This window comes from Nipponia nippon, unplaced genomic scaffold, assembly GCF_047370975.1.
Source record: "Nipponia nippon isolate SJK-2023a ecotype South Korea unplaced genomic scaffold, ASM4737097v1 scaffold_2, whole genome shotgun sequence".
NCBI classification, from domain to species: domain Eukaryota; kingdom Metazoa; phylum Chordata; class Aves; order Pelecaniformes; family Threskiornithidae; genus Nipponia; species Nipponia nippon.
The window spans coordinates 118,873,347-118,888,017 of record NW_028262336.1 but is presented as its reverse complement, the minus strand read 5'-3'; the positions used below and the strand labels follow the sequence as shown (position 1 = coordinate 118,888,017).

Sequence of the window (14,671 nt, the reverse complement as noted above, 5' to 3'; positions counted from 1 at the left end):
CCTGCAGGGTGGAGGCTTTGGGCTTGGACAACAGTCAGGGATGCAGCAGAAAAGCCCTGGAGCCAAGGGGCTCAACAGCCAGGGATGTGGTAGAAAAGCCCTGGAGTCAAAGGGCTCAGTGACTTTCAACTCAGCCCATGCTGCTCAAACACTCAGGCTGCCCCATTGACTTCAGGCCACCAGAGCAACCTTTTGCTCCCCTAGGAGAGCTCCCACCACCATGTGTCCCCACAACCCGACGCAACCCCTCAACTACAGCCCTCAGAGCTTTGCAATGCCCTTCCCTGGAGGCACCACGCTACCCTGACTGCCGAGGGGGAGGAAGAGAAGCCTGTACAGTGGAAGAAGAAAAGGCTGGATTTCTGATCCGCAGCTCCCAGAAGAGATGGGACAGGTGCAGAGGGGGTAACCATGAACAAAATCTGTGGCTGAAGCGCAGCACCTTTTAATATTTCCCATCAGGAACTGTGGAGCTCACTTTGCTGTTGCTAGGGCCCAGGGTGCCTGTTGCTGCTGTTGCTTCTATAAATAAAGTTTCCATTCCAGGATAAACTAAGCAAGCAGTGGTCGCTTTTTAGGGAAATCTCCTCTTCATCCCCTGAACACATAGAGAAACAAAGGATCTCCACATCCGCCTGCCGCTCGGCCGGCCCGAAAGCAGAGAGCGAGCTTGCGCGGTGGAAGGCAGCCGAGGAAGAACTCGGTGGCGGCAGGCAGGGACCGTCCCTGGCTGCAACCTGAGGCTGACTGTCTGCAGAGCAAATGGGAGCTTTCTGCAGACACACAGCCGGTTCCTCACGCCGGGAAGATCACACGCGATTTTTGTGTTTGGAGAATTCCACTGCATATAATTATTCCTTTGATCATGTTAAAAGAGCAGCCACCGTGTGCTTGAATCATGACTTTGCTGTGAATTACCAATTTGGACAGGGAAAGGAGGCTGTGAGAACAGCTGGGCCAAGGAATGGGCCTCTCTGACAAGTTCCTCTTTTATTCTTTTTTTTTTTAAATTTGTACATATTTCAACCAAACTGTGCTGCTGTCAGGACAAGCAAATCATTCCAGGAACTGCTTTCATTATCGTTAGCAAAGTGGAAGTCCTGTGCAGTGTTTGCTTTGGGCCCAGGCAGCTGCCCAAAGACTGCACTTCAAAGGTCTCTCCTCGGCTCACATGGCAGCACCACCCCGGTTTCCCAGCCACAGTCTCCTCCAGCTTGAGACCTGCTTCTCCTTTCATTTCTCCGCTCTGTCTAGGCTCACCAAACATCAGCAGGCTCGGTCATGTGCAAGTATCTTGCAGCAGAAAATGAAGTGTCTAAGGCAGCTGACTTTTAGTACTTCACTGAGTTGCTAATCCAAAAGGACAGTTTGTAGCTAGCAAGTGGCAAGAATTGGTCTTTATAGAAAAAAAAGCTGGATTTTCCTGGAGGATGAGGAAAGCTCCCTTCTGGGACATTCACCGATGTCCAAAGGACTCAGAGACAACCGAAGGTCAAATGCTACCGAGACCTTGTGTGAAACCTAGCCAGGAGTCCCTAAGTCCCATCACCATCTCACACCATGGTCTATCCCAGGTAAACACTGAGACAGAAAAAGATAAGCCTGCCTTTGGTGTGCAATGCTTTATCCCACACTGAACCAGACTATCCAGCTATGGGAAAGAGAAGTCAGTGGCTCTGGCTCTCAGGGCTTGCCTGGTAACCTTACAGCTGGTGTTTGTACCACCGAGGCTTGCCTCTGACACACGGGCACTTGCTGCACACAGCCACTGGAAAAGAGTAAACCAGAGACACACAAGCATTTCAGCTTGAGTATGCGCAAATGCTGAGCTAGGCAGGGTTGGACAAAGCAGCACTGACTCCATCAAGATCTTTGGGGAGGGGGTCAGAGGCTGCCTTCACTTTTTGCTGACTACTGACTCTGCCGCCATGGGGCATGAATCTGCTTTGCGCCCGTGTTGGAGCAGCTTTGCATCCCAAATGCCAGGGGTCCCCTTGGGCTGACGGGCGCATGAGCTCCAAAGCCACTATGGCCTCTGCTACAGTCAGATCGCTACAGACACTGCTCTGCTACCGTGCCAGCTCCTGGCTTATATTGACTCCAATAATTAATTGCTTTTTCTATTTTTAAATATGAAAGGGTCTCTGTTTGGTTGTCAACTGCAGTTATCGCAGGCATGAAAGAGCCAGTTTTCAACTGAAATTTATCCAGAGGTTTTTTGGGCTTTGTAGAGTAGATCTAGGGGCTGCATTTCTCTCCTGAGCACAGTTCCTCCGGGGTTTCGTGCAGATTTGCCAAGTCTCACACAACTCCAAACTCCCTTTCCCTGCAGCTTTAGGCCTGGGATGGAGCACCGCAGCCCTGGGTGCTGCCCTGGCTGGGCTAGCCGGAGCTCTGCCCCACTATGCTTGCCAGCCTTCCTGCTCGTAAATCACACTTATGGAAGGGGCAAAGTAGGTGCATTTCCTCTCTTTGTGCCAGACTCCACTTGAGGGCTGTGAAGGCATCACCCTCCTGACCTGTGAAATGGGTGAGGAAGCAGCACAGGTCCTAGCCGGTGTCACAGCAACACCTGCTTGTCTTTACTGAAACAAGATCACAGCCGCCTCTAGGGACGGAGGTTTAAACTGTATTTTTTCTAATGGGATGGAAATAAATGTAAGCCACCAACATTAAAGTAATAGCAGCAGCAAGGCCAGGCTGCCAGTGTGAGCTGGGGTGGTTGGAGGCTGCAATGGGGACGGCCAGGGCAGCCCAGGAGCAAGGTAAAGCCTTCACAGCATCTCCCTCCCCATTGCTGTTTATTGAAAGTGCTACTTGGGCAAGTAGTTAAGGGTATTTCTGTCCTGTAAGTTAAAACAGTAGTGAGCTTTACCTATTTTTTTGATTTATCTTGACTTCCAAAGTGAGTTGACCATAGACTAGCAGGCTTTTTTCCCAGGCTATGCTGACAACGCTGAGTTTCTCTGGATGAGCACTGACTTCACTACACTGCTGCACCGCAGCACGCTGGCTACGGCCACGGGGTACCACCTCCTCTCTGTGGCATGGGGTTGGCATAAGCCATGGTGCTTGCTGGGTTAGAAACCATCAGCTGATGGCTCAGGGATCTGAATCTGTTCAGGTCACAAAAAAGGCGGCCAGGATTTTTCATCAGGCTGTTATGGTGTGCCCCAGTGCAGCGACAAAACCAGCTTCTGCTGGCAAGGTTTTGTAGTGCCAGCCAGGTCTCGCTGTGGACATCCATCTGACACCACCTTCCAGCTGGTGGTATTCTCATCCCACCGCTCATTAGCTAAAATACCTTTCTGTAAGCAGCTGCAAGTGGCTGTACCTACACCAAGGAAAAGGCTGAGGTTAAATCAGGTTTGCTGGCTCATGTTAGCCAAACCGGTGGAAGACTGACTCACTTTTGGTAAACAGCTGTGGTTGTTTAAGATATTACCACCCTGGGTGTTTGAGTCTGTCGGAGTCACAGCCCTTGTAGCAGAACTGGCTGGAGAAAACAAGCAAACGTGCCTTGGGCTTCCCAGTTTGCTGCCTCGCATCCTAGCGTGAAGCAGCCTCCATGCGTTCGTCTCAGCCCTGAGGTGCTGGCATGCCTGTGGCTTGGGTACGTGTTGCTTTCCAGGAAGCTGGGGATGAATAAGCTAGCAGAAAAGGGGGGATGGATGGCACTGCACCACAAATTCCTGGAGCTAGACTTTCAGAGCAAGGGTGGTACTCGAGGGGCAACCCAAGCCACCCATATCCGACATTTCTCCCTCAACTCAGCCAAGCATTAGAGGGAAAGCCAGGCAATAGAGTCACAGTCGAGCTGTTAGGAAGTCACAGGGACATCCGTAGTCTGCACGGCTACTCCCCATTTGTGTGTGCGGCGTTATGATTCCCTGGAGCACACCCGAGGGCTCACACCAACCAGAGCAGGCTCCAAGGCTCTCGCAAGGCTTTTGCAATATGATGGGGGAGAATTCCTCCTTCCTTTCTGGGAAACCTGGCAGCAGGGATAGGAAGACAGACATGCCACGAAAGCAGCAATCAAATAGTTTTCTTAATCAGGGCTCACTTTGTAAGAGCTCCAGCAGGCTCCTGAATTTTGCTGACTGTTTTGGAGGGCTGGTATTGGTGTTGCTCTGAAATCTAGAAAAAACACCCAGCAAGTAAGAAAGATGAGTATGCATATTTCTTAAGTTATGTGCAGTACAAAGGATGCCTCCAGTGTGGTACCGCACTCTACCCGCACCTGCACAAACCAGGAGAAATTCCCACACCAGGCAGGGGAGACGCAGGGCCTCCCGTTTTTTCATTGCTTCACCCTAACTATTGAGATGAAGCAGGCACTGAGATAGCAGTCCTTACATTTTTTCAATGAGTTGAATACTTCCTTTCCAAGACACTTATGCACCGACTCCTGCAGAAGCCAAAGCCAACAGTGTACTAATACCTGTGCAGCACTGCTGAGCAAAAGGTCAAAATCAGGCTCACTGTATCACTCATGCTCCCTGTCTGAGTAGTCTTAAAGATTATGTTAGGGCTTTTGGAGATTTATGATATAATTCCAGGCTGTCTAGGGGCTTTCCCCCCACCTTGTCTAGCTGCCTACAAATTATAATAAATTGGAAACACTGAATGCTTGAATATCCAATATTCAGGGTCCCTGACACAGCGATGGCTGATGTTTGGAGTTTCACTCCTCAAAGTGAGTAATGTCAGCGTGTGTGACTGTGGTCAATTTATCACTGTGACAAAGACCCAGCTATAGTGATCGGGGACAAGAATATTTCAAACCCCAAGGGTTTAATCCAGGATGCATTTCTCCACTCTGATTCCATGATGTTACACTGTCATAAAATGGGAGAGCTGACTCTAGGGGCTGGAGACTGTGATTCTGTTACTGATCTGCTCCTCCTTGTCCCCTCATTGGATCTTTTACTGGAAACACCACAAGAGTTTTGTGGGGTTTACGAGCTATGCATTTTATGAACCAATTTATGCACCATGCTCTTCTCTCAGCTGTACCACGGTAGTTCTGGAGTGACTCCATTTCTTATTCAGTAACAGGGCAGAGAAATCACTGCAAACTCCCAAATTTCGTTCTGCCTTTAGGGCTGCAGCACGGTGGTTTTTACAGGTAAATAAGAGAGTTACAGGGAAATACAAATGTTGAGTCTGGTGGGAGAATTTAACCAACTAAAGAGATTCCCAGCATTTGATCACGCTTGTAAGGTACCAGAGAGCAAAAAAAAAGTTATGCTCCCACACAAACAAGAGCAATATTTTCAAACATGATAGCTGCATCTGAAGTTAAAAAAAAAAAAAAAAAAGAAAAAAAAAGAAACCAACAACCTCGGCAGCAGCACAAAACATCCTTTGTTGCCGGACGTGAGAAAAACACTATAGTTCTAAAAAAAGCCATAGGAAGGAAGTGGAAGAACCTCAGAGGCGAGTGGGAGTGCGAAAGGAATGTGGCTGCATTTTTCCCCCTCCCTGCATGTAAGCTCGCTGTTCGCAGGCGAAGAGAGAGCTGTTGCGGGAGTTTTACTATTTGGGAACTTTGCTGTTCAGAAGTGCAGCGCATATGAAAGCAACCGGCTCTTCCGGGTTCTCTTTCTGGATTTTGTAGTTAAAGAAAAAAAAACCAACCAACCCCACCCCTGGACTAGCAGGTTTAGCATCCGAGTTCTGCTCTTGGTTTTACTTCTGTAAGCTACAAAGGATCTCAGTTCTGATGATTACTTTAATTCTTGCACTGAGTGTTACCACCCTGATGCCCCTGCTCTTTGCAGCCTCCTTGGTGTGCCCACGACCAGTGAAACATGGGAGATAGCAAGCCCTGCCGACTTCGGCACTGAAACGTTCAGAGAAGCTCTGAATTATATTCCTTGTAGCTCCCAAGCCCCTGAGATTGCCAAAAACCAAGCAGAAGAAAACAGAAGAGTCATTTGAAAACAATGTTGTGAAAAGGAAATCAATTTTGTATGCATTGCTGAGATTAATGGCCAGCATAAAAGAGCAAGAACGTGTGGACCGCAATCTTAGGAGGTCTTTATGTCATGCTACGGCAGAGACTTATGGGCAGAGTAACACGTACTCTTTACTTACAGTTACCTGCATCTTTAAAACACTTAACTGGACCACCAGGCTAGACAGTAGCCCAGTGGCCCAGAATAATGAATTACTTGCTAAGCCACAGCCACTACTAGCAGCATGTCTCCAAAAGGCATGCATTTCCTGAAGAGTGCTATATGGGCCACATTCGCTTAACCTGAGAAAATGCCTTATCATTTCAGCAGGAATTTGAAATCTCTGGAGAGCCACTAGTAAGAAAGAAAATTGGAGATTTTTAACTGAAATAGAACAAAACAAAAAAAAAAAAAAAAGAGAGACTGAGATAGTAAAAATCTCAATATACAAGGGATTTCTTTGTTTATTTGTTAGCGATGTTCGTCATCCCACTGCCTAGATAAATCTTGCGGTAACTGTGAAATAGCCTAAATTTTGTTTTACAGGGGAGTGATGTAAACTCTGAAAGGCTTCACCTTTCATGTTGCCTCTTTGCAGCGGTGCAGTACGTTCCCTCTCTTCCCAACAAGAAATATAATTTATATTTAGCATTTCTCTTCACTCGCTCTCCATTATTAATGAGGTTTGCAAGAGAACATACTTTCTGTTTTGTTCCAGAGCTTGTTTGCTCCCCTGCTGCCCGCAGCCACGCTGTGCATCTCCGTACACTGCTGCAGAGAGCAAAGGCAGTCAAGGAGCACGGGGAGGACAAGGAGTAGGAGCAACGACCCTCCTGACAAGCCAGGCTAGCCAAGGGTCTGTCTCCCCCTCCTCAGGAAGGTGAGAGGAGAAGCAATTTTGCTTCTTCATAAAAAATGTGACAGACCCCCCACCTACCCCGTGACTACTGTGGCTGCCATGCTTCATGTTCCTAGTTGCTAGAGATTTGCTGTTATCTCAGCGTTAACGTGGAGGAGCTTATCTCTGTGTCCAGTGCTTCCTGTGGGAAAGCATGGACCCGACTGCTGCCTTGCTTTTACGCCAGTGCAAACCAGGTGGGAAACCGTGTCCCACTAATAGACTTCTCAGCCACCTCTGTGCAGCATCGGGGAACGGGAACCTCATGTTTTCTCTCGCTGTGGGCTTCCTCCCGAGTACTGAGACCAAGCAGGGGTCCCAAAGATGATTTGCTCCAAGCTGAAGTTTTTAAAGTTACTTGTATGAGCAACCACGAGAGCCCCTGCAAATTGGAAACAGACCATCTTTTACAGCTCCCTGATGGGGCTGAGCAAGACAACACCTCCATTTTACATAGGGGACTGGCAGCCAAAGAGAGCTGAAGGATGTGCCTGAAGCACGTGTGGGAAGTCTGTGGCAGAGCAAAAGGAGCCATGACTTCCAAACTGGCAGAGTAAGCCCTTTCCGACACAGGTCCTTCTTCCCGTCTTTCATAACAAAGGCCTGACTCACGCCCTTGGCTCTGGTACTCCGCAGTGGCCCAGTCTTCACCCAGACCTTTCTCCAGGGGTGGTCAGAGCTCTTGAGTTTTTGTGTGGACTTCTCAGTGCTGGTAGCTGCCGGCAGCTCAGGGCATACCGGATGCCAGGGTGACGAGTGCCTTCCAAACATACTGATAGACAGTTTCTGTGGTTCTGCTTTTTTGTTTACGCACGCAAAACCAGCCCCAACTCTTCTTCAGCTCCTTCTGCACTGAGCGACATCTGGAGCCCTGATGGCCAGGGATAGCCACAGGAGGACGGTCCCGGTGGAACGCGTGATTACAGCACTAAGCTGTGATTGAGGAGCTTGGTGCCCAGTCCTGTCTTCATCTTCCTGGGTGATCCTGAATAAACCTCAATGGACTTGATCCACAGCCCCTCTATTTTCTCTGGTTGCCTTCAGCATCTACCAGGTAAGGATTCAGGTTTCTCTAAGGCTATGGGCCACAGTCATCATGACCACTGCATCTTAGCACCAAGCTCAAGAAGAGACCCAAACTGTCTGCAGATAGAGCATCAGTCACTATACTATAATGGAGAGGGAAAGGCTTGACAACCAATGAGCATTTCTACGTGGTAACACCAATCCTGCCTTCAGTGTTCAGCTTGCTTGCTGTATGGGGCAGCTCTTTCTCCCATCTTAGTTCTGCAGCTCTTCAAGATAGGACCTGTCTCCTACAGCCTGCGGTACAGCAAGGACTCCCTCTGGGGTAGGGGCCCACCATTCGTGCTGTGATACCGAGACTCGTAACAGGACGCCGGCTCTGTGGTGGGAGGCAACACCCACACGCGCAGGGAACGATGCTGGGAAAATTCCTCGGCGCTCCTCCCACGGCCCGTGTGCCCCAGCTCTGCCAGCAGACATCTGCAGGGGGCCCTGGGCCTCCTGCGCACCGCCTTCCCCACAGCCCCTCTGCTCCCACCGCTCCCTCTATTGCGCAGCAAGACCAGTACGACGCGCCGATGAGGATGCAGCTGTGGTGGTATAAGGCCGCTCCGCATCACCTGCTCTTGTAGGCTCGACAGCAACCAGTCAGGACAAGACTGTTCCCAGAAATCATTCTGCTCTCACACTAATGAGATCACTTTTTATGAAACAGTGTGAAAAGTTAGATCAGATGTGTTTTTCTCTGTGGGGAATGCATTGCTATTTGTCATTCATAGCAATGAATAACGGTGCGAAGAGCTGCGTGCACTCTTCCCCTTCACTTTCCATCCCCACACTTGGGTGAATGGGGTGTTTTGCCTGTGCCTTCCACCACCACCAGAGTTTATTTTTAACTCCCTGACTGTCATTGTGCCTGTTCAGTGACTTCCAGTGCTAACAACAGCTCGAAATTGGGTGTTGCAAAGCTGACACTCGAGTTAGTACCAACCAATTCAGCCTTTGGTTCCTGCTCGGCGGCGGTGAGCGAGAGGTGAAAGTGCTGTAACCCATTACCCAGCCCCTGAGTCAGCCCAGGCCATTTTTTTTTGTTTGTTTTCTTTACAGCAATCTCTTGAGTGGTTGCAGAAATGCAAACAGAAAGCAGTCCTGACAGATTGAAAACAATTAGGAACGTCTCAGTCACTGGAGCAGAGATTTTGTTATGATAATAAAGAATGTTCTTTGCTGGTGTATTATTTTAAAAGGAGAAAATTAAAAAGAAATATATCATGAAGGAGCTGACAGTGCTCAAAACCCACATCCTGTTGTTATCCATGGGCCTGGTACTATATACCTCTGGCAGCTGTGAGATGAACTTTCCCATTAGGCCCCTTCCAAGCCCTTAACCCTGACCCAAAGGGACCTTCTTTCCCTCTTTTAAAGGGAGAGAGAGAAATCAATCTCCCTGCTGATTCAGCTGCGGGCCTCTTATGTCCAAAGAATATTAGCACTGCAAAAAGAAGAAGAAGAAAAAAAAGTGCAGATTGAGGGTTTTTTAATGATGTGGATCGGTGATATTTATGGACTAAGGTTCCTATCCCTGGGACCCATTTGATGCAATCAAATTACTTTCATAAAGCATCAAAGACTCAGATTCTAAACTGAAAACCCTTGTTTGGTCTTAATTCCTTCCAGCATGCTTAGAACTAATAATTTCCAAGACCAGATTAAAGTCACGGATACTACTACTCCTAGATCTTGTAAACTTCCTCCGGCAGGACTGCCTTGCTTGAGAACCACAGACACTTTTCTCAGGCTTTTTAACAGCTACACACATGTCTTTTTAATTTCCTAAGACAAGGCTAGTTCCTTTCAAGATGTTCCACTGGCTCACTGCTATTACTGTCAAAACTTGCCTGCTCTCCCTCTTTTGCCTGTTCTTTCTCTGCTTACAGGTTTCTAGGAATATATTAAGCTGTGTTTTTTAAAACAGCAGTGCTTCCTTCTTCTTAGCTGCCTTGTTTTACAAAAAAGAGAGAGAGAAGGGAAGAGAGAAAAATGGAGAAAGTCTCAGAAAGAAAAAAGAAAGAAAAAAGAATGAGAAAGAAAGAAAGAAAAAGAAAGAAAAGAAAGTGAGAGAAAGAAAAGAAAAAGAAAGAAGAAAACAAAAGAAAGAGAAGAAAAGAAAAAGAAATAAAAGAAAGAGAAAGAAAGAAAGAAAGAAAGAGAAAGAAAGAAAGGAAGAAAACAAAAAAAGAAAGAGAAAGGAAGAAAGAGTCCCACCACACTTAACCCTGAAGCTCAAATCTTTTCAATCTTTGTAAAAAGCTAACAGTGCCTCATTTAGAGGCAGAAGTAAAAAGTTCACCAGAAATGCCCCCATCTGGAAACATTTACTGGCTTAAGGTATCTCTGTCTTTTGCCATGTTTCTGTGAAGTCACATTTATAAGCTAAGCCAGCCTTTCTGCTCAGATAGTCAGGATACAAAGGCAAAATAGACTCTAGCCCAGAGCCCTGGGGATACTCGTAGTGCCTTGTACTATGCCACTGTCACAAAAATCCTGTTAGTGCAGCACTGCCTGCAAGACACGCTCTGAAAGAAGAGAATGTAGCCATTTTGGGAGGTCTCGTACCCAGCCAAGGGTTTGTGTCTGGTCCTGTATACCCAGAGTGACTCTTCTGAAGCTACTGAGCAGAGATTTCCATGGTCTTTAAGGGGGTACCTTAGCTTTCCCCTGGATGAGCTGGGGCAGGTCCAGGCAGGGAAGCTGGAGGTGGATAAATGGGGGCAGCTCTCTGGAGAGCTCCAGCCAAGTGCGCAGCCTTGACAGCTCAGTGCAGATCAGCAGGTTAGCCCACCCCAGGCTTGCCACACAGGCAGCTCAAGGAGTGCTCCAGGCTCCTTGGAGTCTCCACTCACAGCTCTTGTCCCCAGCATGGTCCCAGAGTAACTCACTTAATTTCAGCTGGTTTCACATGGATTGCCACTGGGCTAACTGTGTCCAAGCCATCTTTTTGATTTGCAGGTTCGTGGCAACTCTCATATTCTCTGTGCGCAGATGGTGTCCATGGACAGGGTCAGCTTCTTCAGTGCAAGAGCTCTGAGAAGTAGAAGGAGTGAAAGCCTGACGGGAGATGTCTCTGGAGCTGAAGGTGCTGAAGGCTCCAGCATCTCTAAAGCTTTTGCCATGGTTCTGGACACAGAAAACCAGAGGGAGGGAAGAAGAGAGGGAAGAAGGGAGGATGCTATTACTTTGTATGGTGAGAAGCCCTCCCTTCAGCAGAAGATAGCAAAGCTGCCTCCTCTTCAGCCTTTCATAGATAATTCTGGTGGGGGCAGAGGAGGTGTCTGGTGTTACCAGATCAGAAGTAGGCTACTGAATTCAGCAGTCTGGTTAAATTAATCCAGGTAATTCTTTCTTAATGTGACAGTAGAAGGATGGATAAATGCACTTTAAACCCACTACATTTTTATGTTATTTCTAGCTTTGGTATCTAACATGAAGTATCCAGGTTGGAAAACTCTGGCCTAAAGGTTTTCTCCATTTCATCTGTGAATGAACTCAACAAAGGTTTTCCTGGCCCGAGTAGGAAGCGGTGAAATTTAACTCATTCATATGCCAAAACCACTTTAAGATCCTTGGTGATGAAGCATTATGGAAGAGCTGAGCGCTCAGAAATTGTGACTCAGCCTTTCCTCTCTCCTGTCCCACCCCCAAAAATTACAATCAGGAATTGGCTCAAAAAGCGCTATTTTTTTTTTTTAAACAAGTAGTAATGGAGGAGGGAAGTATTTTATTGGACTCTTAGGTTTGAAGTGACTGTGTTCATCTTTCTATGCTCTCCTCTGCTCCTGAAAGGGCCAACTCTGATTTTTTCTTCTTCTTGGTGAAGATCTAAGTGTCAGATACAGAATGTGGCCTAGGAGGAGCCACTGTAGCTCCAGTGACTGGGGAAGGGCCATGCAGTCTGTGTGTCTCCTAAAGTACTCCCTCTCACGGCAATGCAACTTCACAACTTCTTTTCTTATCTGTGATCCCTGGGTGTGCCATGGACCAGGGGTGAGCTGCGCCTGATGCAGGGATCTCAGAGAGGGAGAGAGGCCATGGGACTTCAGCTGCGGGGCAGAATGGGCCATGGTGGGAGACCTACGCCCTTGGAGCAATCACGGGACTCGAGGACCTAGAGATTGAAGTGAGACCGTCCTCCAAGGCGAGACTGCTGCTGCAGTCAGACGAGCTGGCAAGCCTCCAAGGATAAGGTGTTATCATCATTCTAATTAGCTGCTGAGTTACAATCCCTGATTTCATCATTTTGTGGAGTGCACAGAGTACTCCAGGGGGAAAGAGCCTTAGCACAATGCACACTTTCAACACAAAAACTGGGCTGCCAGGATCACATCATCTTTTGGCTCGTGGACTTACACAGTGGAGGATAGGAATGTGCTGAAAAAGGAAAGCCCTCTCTACTTCTGAGTAGCCCCTAAGGTTAGGGATGTGACAGAAGCTTTGAGGGGAATGAAACTTAAAAAACAGCTAGCTATTCATTTAAAAAAAAAAGATGAAGAAAAAAAAGAATATAACCATATGTAATCATCTAATCATGTGAACACTTTTCTGTTGCCATCAGAGATAGAAGTTACAAACAGGACACTACTGCACATCACAAGCCTGATAAAAATTGTTATAGGAAGAGCGGGTTTCTGTAGGCTTCACATTTGGGAGGAGACCTAGAGGAGAAAGCGAGGAGCTGCTGATAGAAAGGATAGTCTGGGAACTGGAAATTATAGCCATGTGATGTTGTAACCTTTCAGGCCTTAGACTTCAAATGAACCTCGGCAAAATAAGACTCTGTCCAGAGGGCCAGACATGATGGCAACAGGGTCATGTCACATGAAATGTGAGAAAACTCTGTGTCGGACAAATAAGAAGCAGTGAACTCTGCAGCTGGCCTCATCAGCACAGCTTCCCACCCCAGGGCGAGCTCTGGCGTCTGCCACCACCTCCTCAGACCTGTGCTCCTGTTCGCAGGCACCCACAGCTCCGCCAAGGACTTGGAGACCTTTGCTCCCCTCTTTGGCACCTTCTTGCCTTGTTCTAACTATAATCCATGGTTGGGAAAGAAAAGGTTAACATAATTCGTCTTCTCTAGTGCCTGTCTCTGAAAGAAAATTACTTTTCCTGAAGTATGCAGATATGGCATCTTATCCGTCATTCTGTAGCCAGTGGAGCCTTTTAGGCCTACATGTCTTCCCTCCAGAAATCCCAGTGAACATGGGGCCCTGGTGGCTCCATGAAGACACAGGCACACAGAGCACCTACACCAAAGTCCTCTGCTGCTCCACCTCACAGTCACCAGAGGCTGAAGAAAGGGTCTCACAAGAAGCTGTTGCTACCACATATAATCAGCTATTGTAACCATCACCAGCAGCTGTTCAACACCAAAGATACAAGAAGCTCTAATAAAGTGCTCACAATTGCCTTGGGGATAACAACCCTTCCTGCTATTATCAGTGGGGAAACTGAGGCACGGAGAGGCGGGGAGTTGCTCATGGCCACACAGAGAGCGAGTGGCTGGACTCCAAGCTCCTCCACCAACGCTCTCAGCTGCGATCACCCCTCCAGGCCATGCTGCCTGCTACCAGGAACAAACAAGAAGCAGGTCTGCAATTCGGCAGCTTACAAGGCTATAAATATAGTTCAAGGTTGCGGTGATACAATAATAATCCGCAGGAGTGAAACCTGAGCCATTTATGTGTGTGTGTATAACCAGGGCTGGGAGATGTGTTTATAACGCCGCTCAGAGATTTCCTCTCCATTATACTTGGAGCAAATGCGTACTGTGGCAAACATTGCTGAAGATAAAATACTCTCTTCATGTGGCTGTGCTTTCTTGATCCTTTCTTATCTTCCAGATGCAGGTTTTATTCTTTCTCTCCCTGCCACTCATTGTCCTCCCTGCCATCAAAATCCTTCTTTCCCTCCACTCCTGCCTGCCTGTTCACCTGGGACAACAGGAGCAGCCAGCCAGCAGATTTGCCCAGCTGGGAACAGCACAGTCAGAGTCCTCTTGCAGAACCAGTAGCATGAAACAGAGGGGTAGGAGGAACAGGTAAGAGAAGGGCAGGAAAAGGATAGTCTGGCTTCCAGAACGCTGCCTGGGAAGTCTCTAACTTGTACAGTTGATGTACAGGTGTACACCAAACTGTAACCAAGAATATGGAGTAAAGATGGGTATCCCTGCTTTCCCTCCAACACGGTTTGGGAGTCAGCTGAGAAGAGAGGTCACTACCTCCTTTCCCTCATGCACATCCCTCCAGAGATGTCCTTCTTGCAGCTTGCTTTTCCTCGCTCCCTGGCTGCCTTGCTTTGCTCAAACGACAAGACACAGCTGGAATCAGGGACAGGCTGCTGGGCCGGCACACCTCCCCCTTTTTTGGTTGATTGTAATCTCACTTTCTTGTGTTTTCAACATACTCATCAATTCTCTTTTCCGTAAACAAGTCAAGGCTTCACTTATATCCATTCACAGTTTTTGCTTCATGAGCTTCTCCTGTGAGTTCACCCCATGCGTTATAATGCTGGATCATGTTTAATTTATGCCATTCAGTCTCTCCTTCAGGCCAGACTCCCTGGGCAGCAGCCCCAGCTTTTTTGTACCACTGTCCCAGGACAAGGGCTTGGAAACTGGACCCTTCCCTCTGGAGCTCTCTTGGCTTTTCCACTCTTGTTGGCTCAGCTCCTTTCCCTCCCAGCCTACCAGCTGTTCTGGGAACAGCAGCTACACCCAGAGCACCACAGG

The 14,671-nt window shown here is 47.9% G+C and overlaps 1 protein-coding gene across 1 annotated transcript in view; it reads right to left on the bottom strand.

The window, feature by feature from the left end:
- MAML2 (mastermind like transcriptional coactivator 2) overlaps window positions 1-14,671 on the bottom strand; it is a 217,452-nt gene that overhangs the window by 163,320 nt on the left and 39,461 nt on the right. The gene's annotated exons all lie outside the window — the stretch shown is intronic.